This window comes from Eubalaena glacialis, chromosome 9 (genome assembly GCF_028564815.1).
Source record: "Eubalaena glacialis isolate mEubGla1 chromosome 9, mEubGla1.1.hap2.+ XY, whole genome shotgun sequence".
Lineage (NCBI taxonomy): Eukaryota > Metazoa > Chordata > Mammalia > Artiodactyla > Balaenidae > Eubalaena > Eubalaena glacialis.
The window spans coordinates 38,047,779-38,053,778 of NC_083724.1; the positions used below are offsets into that span (position 1 = coordinate 38,047,779).

General features: G+C 47.5%; 1 protein-coding gene across 1 annotated transcript in view; it reads right to left on the bottom strand.

Annotated features, from left to right (window-relative positions):
- Window positions 1-3,115, bottom strand: part of RUSC2 (RUN and SH3 domain containing 2) — a 59,809-nt gene extending 56,694 nt beyond the window's left edge. Inside the window, exon 1 of the mRNA XM_061200294.1 lies at window positions 2,856-3,115. The gene's annotated coding sequence lies outside the window, so the exon portion shown is untranslated. The remainder of the gene's footprint in view (window positions 1-2,855) is intronic.
- Window positions 3,116-6,000: the final 2,885 nt, after the last annotated feature.

A 6,000-nucleotide genomic window follows, 5' to 3' on the forward strand; every position in this document is an offset into this window, starting at 1 on the left:
ACACTGAACTGTATATTTAAGAATGGTAAAAATGGTAAATTTTATATTATATGTATTTACCACAACTTAAAAAAAAACAGTAAACGTGGTACAAGAGAGGTTCTACTGTGAGTTGTTAACTTTTTGTTAGAATGCACTCCACCCCCCACCCTCATCCCTTGCAGTCAATCCAGAGCAATGTTTATATCTGGCCACTCAAAATAATATGCTCATTTTGCAAGACAGACTCATTTGACAGGAATTACAATATCATATGTCAATGTTTGATGGGTGTTTTCTGGGAACCTCAACACTGATCAACTGGACTATCTCTACAGAGCCTGCCGTTACCCTAACATGCAGTCAGTGAGCCATCTCAGTCAAGTGACTTTTAATAGGGTGCTCAGTCATTGTGTATCAGCAACAGAAGAAAAGGATGAGTTATTGTCCTGAAGTTGCAGAGGGAAAAATAGAACACATAAGCCTTCCCATGAACTAGGGTTGCCAGATTTAGCAAATAAAAATACAGGACACCCTGCTGTTTATCTGAAATTCAAATTTAACTTGGCATCCTGTATTTTATCTGGCAACACTCTGAAGCATTGGAAGTGAAAAAAAAAATAAATCAAACAATCCAGAGTGTTTTGGGGCTACTGAGGTCTTAACAGGGATCCTAGACAGGGAAAAGTAGAAAAGCCCATTAAAAACATATTGGTTAACAAAAAAAAAAGTACTGGTCTCCAGATACCATGCCCCTGCTTAATTCAGCTCAGGAGCTCTTTCCTGCTTTCAGTATCTGTGATCCAAGACTTTGTAAAGTTACAAAGATAAGTCAGAGAATGGGAGAAAGAAAAAGTAAAGAAGGATAAATCAAAGCTAGAAATGGGTGAGAACATACCCAGCTTCCAGTTAGGCAGGCCTTGCCTCAAAAAGGAACCTTAAACATTTAACAAAAAGGAACCTTAAACACTTAACATAAAAATCAGAGGAAATCAGATTTTGACCTGGCTCAAAGCAGAAAAGAAACAATGATGGTGAGTGTGCTATAGCCATACAGTAGGAGGGACACGGGTAGCAGAACACCAGAGACAGTGGTGGGATCTCCCCACTCCCCTAAACCGTATCACTGCTTAATTTCCATGGAGCCTGCTAAGAAACTCCAGTCACTATTTTACCTACTAATACGCTGAGCCCCAGTGACAATAATGCCACTATTAGTCAGGCAACTACTTCTTAGCTTATAAACTCCCACAGCTTGCCAGCCATTGTTTCATCACTCAGCAGTATCATCTACTTCCCCACGGAACCGGGGCCAAAACTGAGGTCGCCGAACCCTGTCTTAGCTTCAGGAAACTGAATCTGTTCAGGTCATCCTCTTAGGAATCAACAAAAACAGGTTTCAGGCTTTCTGTTCTTTGAGAATCCCATCTTTAAAAGGCCTGTGTTCTTGCTTATTACTGACACTGTTCACATAGCGGTAACCCCTGCCTGATTCTGGTCTACTGATATATAAATGGCCCATATGGCCTGAACATACTTCAGTAGTATTTCGGAATCTTTGATATTTCTCACACTAGGCCAGCCTGGGATGTCTACCCCTCCAGTGGAGGAAAGGGGAGGGGAGGTATCCAGGAGCTAAAAGGGTAAAATAACTGAGGTCATTCCTCCAACCTGTCCTGAAGCAGTAGCTGACCAGCTACACTGAGTAAGGTTTAAAGACTGTGGCTAGCCTCCACAGTTCTTCTCTAGAGGGAGCAGTTAGTCGCTAGGGCAAGAGGAGGGGCGTCACCTGGGTAAAGCTCTTTCAAGATTATCTGGGCAGCCTCTGAGGCACACTGACCAATAAAAATTTCTGCAGCCTTGGCCCTGACCTTTTTTTTTTTTTTTTGTAAACAGAACATAAAGGGAAATCAGCTGATAAATAGAAGCTTCTATGTAAATGACATTAGATGCATGAATGGAGAGACTGAATATGTTCAGTTCTATGCTCCCAACATAAGCACCACAAGTAATTCCCTAGATGCCCTTCCTTTTTTCCCACTTCATGTAACTAGTGACATTTTTCCCACTAAAGCACTCTGCCTCACAGCCTCTGCATTGGTCTCATTCATTCACCCACCCATTAAATATTTACTGAGTGCTACCATGTGCCAAGCACTGTGCTGGGCGCTGGAGATACAAATGAATAATGTATGGTCCTTGCCTCCAGGGCAGTCCCCTGGTGTCCTCAGGGCCAGCCTGGTAATCCCAAGCCAGCCCTGGGCAACGGGATCACGGTGCCCTTCGCAGCAGGTAAGAGCGGTAGCAGGGGACTGGCAAACTGCCAGGCCAAAGGTTTTCCCAAGGTAAAACTGGATGTGAGAGCGATCCCAGCCCGGCTCAGGCAGACACCAAGTTGGGAAGCAGGGGCCAAAGGGGCGGAGGGCGCAAAGGACCCGGTTGTGCGGAGGACCCCGCCGCAGTCGCCGGGCTGGGTGCTGAGCGGCCGCGCTACCCCAGAGCCATCACTGGAGATGTGGGTACAACGATGACTACTGGGCGCGAGTCAGCTGAGGGGGTGTCTCCGAAGGGACACTTTGAGGAGACGGTTGGGGTGGATCTGGGGTGACGCCCAAAACGATGGTTGGTCCTGGGTGTTTGAGGGTTCGGTGGATGGCAGAGCTGAAGGGTCAGGACAGGACTGAAGACGAGGTCGGTCCAGAGGGTCGAGGAAGACCGGAGGGTGAGGTTGCGGGGACGAGGGGGAAGGGCGGAAGGGAAGGGGCGCTAAGGGCTGGATAGGTGGGCAAACTGAGGGCTTTTCTCCTAAGGGATCATTTGGAACGCGAGGGCAGTGGGTCTCCGGGACTTCTTCCGATCCCGAAGAGGCGTCCTACCTGGTTTCTCGCCTCAGCTTAGTCCGACGGCGTAGGCGGCGGCGTAGTCTCGCGCCCTGCAGGGGTCGTGTTGCAGCCTGGACCAGCAGGCGCCCCCCTTCTCTCAGACAGCTTGGTAACGTCCGGTCCCCCCTGCAGCTGTGGCGCCGATGGTCCGATCTGAATTGCCTTCATGCCGCCCCTGAGGACGGCCAGTGGTTCGGTCCGCTGGGGGCCAGCGGGTGCTCGCCCACCTCCCCGCTCCTGCTGCGATGCGCGCAGCGAGTCACGCGCAGTGCTTTCCCGCGAGGGGAGCGAGCGGCGAGGCTTCGGCCGTGGCCCCGCCTTCTGCGGCGGCGCCCCGCCCCTTCGGGGTGGTGCCGGGCTAAGCGGGCTGAGGTGTACTGGAGCCCAGAGAGCCCTCGCCCGCAGCCTAATTGGCCTGTGGAAGGCAGGTACATTTGCGCACCCACCTTAGCCTAATGCCGCGATTCTCTGCCTGACACCGCAGTAGAACCTCTTGGGAAAAATAGAAAAACAAAACTCAAGCCTGACCTCAGCCGAGACCAGTTAAACTGGAAGCACGGGTAGGGTGGAGTAGGGGTGGGATGGTGCCCAGCCTTGATATTTTTAAAAGCACCCCATGCGTAGCCAGGGTTAAAAAACCTGGTAAAACCTAGAACGGACAAAGACTGTCTCCCTTGGCTAAAAATTTAGTCAGGCTTTTCTGGGTCTGCCCTGGAGTTAGGTTGACTTTGGGCTTTCCTTTTTGTCCTTGTAGAATCCAGTTTGAGCAAGAATCTCACTAAATCAGTTTATTGGAAGTTCTCCGCCCTTGGTATCTGACCATCCTTGGTATTTTATCACCTTGGCCTGCCTTCAGCAAGAATTCTGTTGAGTTGGTCTACCAAGAATCCCCCTTAGCCCTGATGTTTCTTCTTAGTAATTGCTATGATCATGTCCCTCCAAAATTCATATGTTGAAATCCTAACCCCCAAGGATTAGTAGGTGGGGCCTTCGGGAGGTGATTAGGTCATGAGGAGCTCGCATGATTAGGATTAATAGTTTTATAGAAGAGATCTCACAGAGCTCCCTAGCCCAATCCTCCAGGTGAGGAAGTCTGTGACAAGAGAGCACTTAGCAACCATGCAGGCACCTTGATCTCAGACTTACAGCCTCCAGAACTGTGAGAAATTTGTTTATAAGCTACCCAGTCTGTGGTGTTTTTTGTTTGTTTGTTTGCTTGTTTTGTTTTGTTTGGCCACGTCCTGGGGCATGCAGGCTCTTCGTCCCCAACCAGGGACCGAACCCGTGACCCTTGCATTTGGAGCACAGAATCTTAACCACTGGACCACCAGTGAAGTCCCTGTGGTGTTGTATTATAGCAGCCAGAGCAGATGAAGGCTGTAATTTTCCACCCACTGACCCCTACCCTGCTCCTTGGCTAATAAATTACCACTTGTCTTTGTTGGGGTCTGAGTTGAACTCAATCTCTCCCCCACTGCAGCACCCATTGCAGTGGTTCCTATAGCTACTCCATGGTCCCTGCCCCCCTCAGCCCCTGTAAATAAAATCTGCCTTACCATCTTTAACAAGTGTCATGAATAATTTTTACTTTAACGGAACTCATGCACTTCCTGCTCCTAGGCAGGGTGTATGTGGGATATTGAGGATTGTGTTGTCTTCTTTTTCTATCCAAAGAGGGGTGGGGGCAGGTGGTCATTCAACAAATAGTTATTAGAACCTCACTAGGTTCCATCCTCTGTGAAAGAGTTGAGACTGAGACCCTGTGCTCTTCCAAGACCCAGGCTTGTTGGGTCAAGGAAGCAGATAAATGTCATACTGTGTAATGCATCCTCAGGCTTCACAGAAGGCATGTGAGCTGAGCTTTGAAAAATGAGTGGGAGGTAAAGGGTGTGAAGGAATCAGCATGTGCAAAAGCACAGAGGGGCAAAACAACTGATATGATTGAGATGTGGGACGCGATGGAGAGAGCACAGCAGAGATGGTCAGGGGTGTGATAATGAAGAGCCTTCCATGACATACTAAGGAGTTGGGACTCATCCAGTAAGCAGTGGAGAGACACTTTATGTGAAGGCAGGAATGGTAAATCGAATATGAATTTTAGAACTACAATTCTGGGGGCAAAGTGGAGAGGGCTAGGATCAGCCAGGGAGACCAATGAAAAACTGGATGTTTGTGCTGTTAAATGGTGCAGGGTGGGGACTTAGCCTAAACTAGGCCAATTGGAATCCCTTCCCTGAAAATTTGGATTTGGGGGAGAGAGAATTACACCCTTACTCATGGTTAGACTTATAATGGAAATTTGAGAGTGCCGAGTGACCACCTTTTACTTGTCAAATGGCCTGAGTAGCAGAGAAAACCAGTTTGCTGAGAAGTATCAATCTGTTGCCTAGAAAGGAGTCAAGTCTAGACACAAAGAGACTACTCCCCAGCTTCCTGGGGCCTCCAGCAGCTGGTTCTACTTCTTACTGAGGCCAGCTTGATTCTTGCCCTAGGTTGATGACATATCCTTCTATCCATTCATATAGTCTCATTTTTGGCTTCAGCAAGTGGGGGTTACTTCCTGTTATTTGTGCTAAGGGATAATTTTTCAAAAAGGTAAAATCATGAGTCTTATACAAATATAAAATAAATCCATATTAAACTCACTAATTAATGAGAGAACCAGTAAGACGCTAAGACTGGTTCACATGAGTATTTGACTTTTAGAAATGTAAATTCTCTACCAGACAAAATTAATTTGCATCACTGGGAATAGGAATTATTTGCATTGTTATGGGCAAAAATGTTTTGCATTATTATCAGTATTTGAACAGATTTGAACTTTAGAAGTCTCGCTCTAGTTGGAGTGTAGATATTGAATTAGAGGAAAGTAAAGAGACCAGTTAGGAGACTGTGGTAATTATGATGAGAAATGGGAGGGTCTGAATTAGGACAGTGGCTGAGGGGTTAGATAAGAGGAGATAGATCTGAGAGAGATTAAGCGTATAGAATCCATAGCAGTGGTCCCCAACCTTTTTGGCAACAGGGACCAGTTTTGTGGAAGACAATTTTTCCACGGATGGGGGTGAAGATGGTTCAGGCGGTAATATGAGCAATGGGGAGCGGCAGATGAAGCTTTGCTCGCTTGCCCACCACTCAC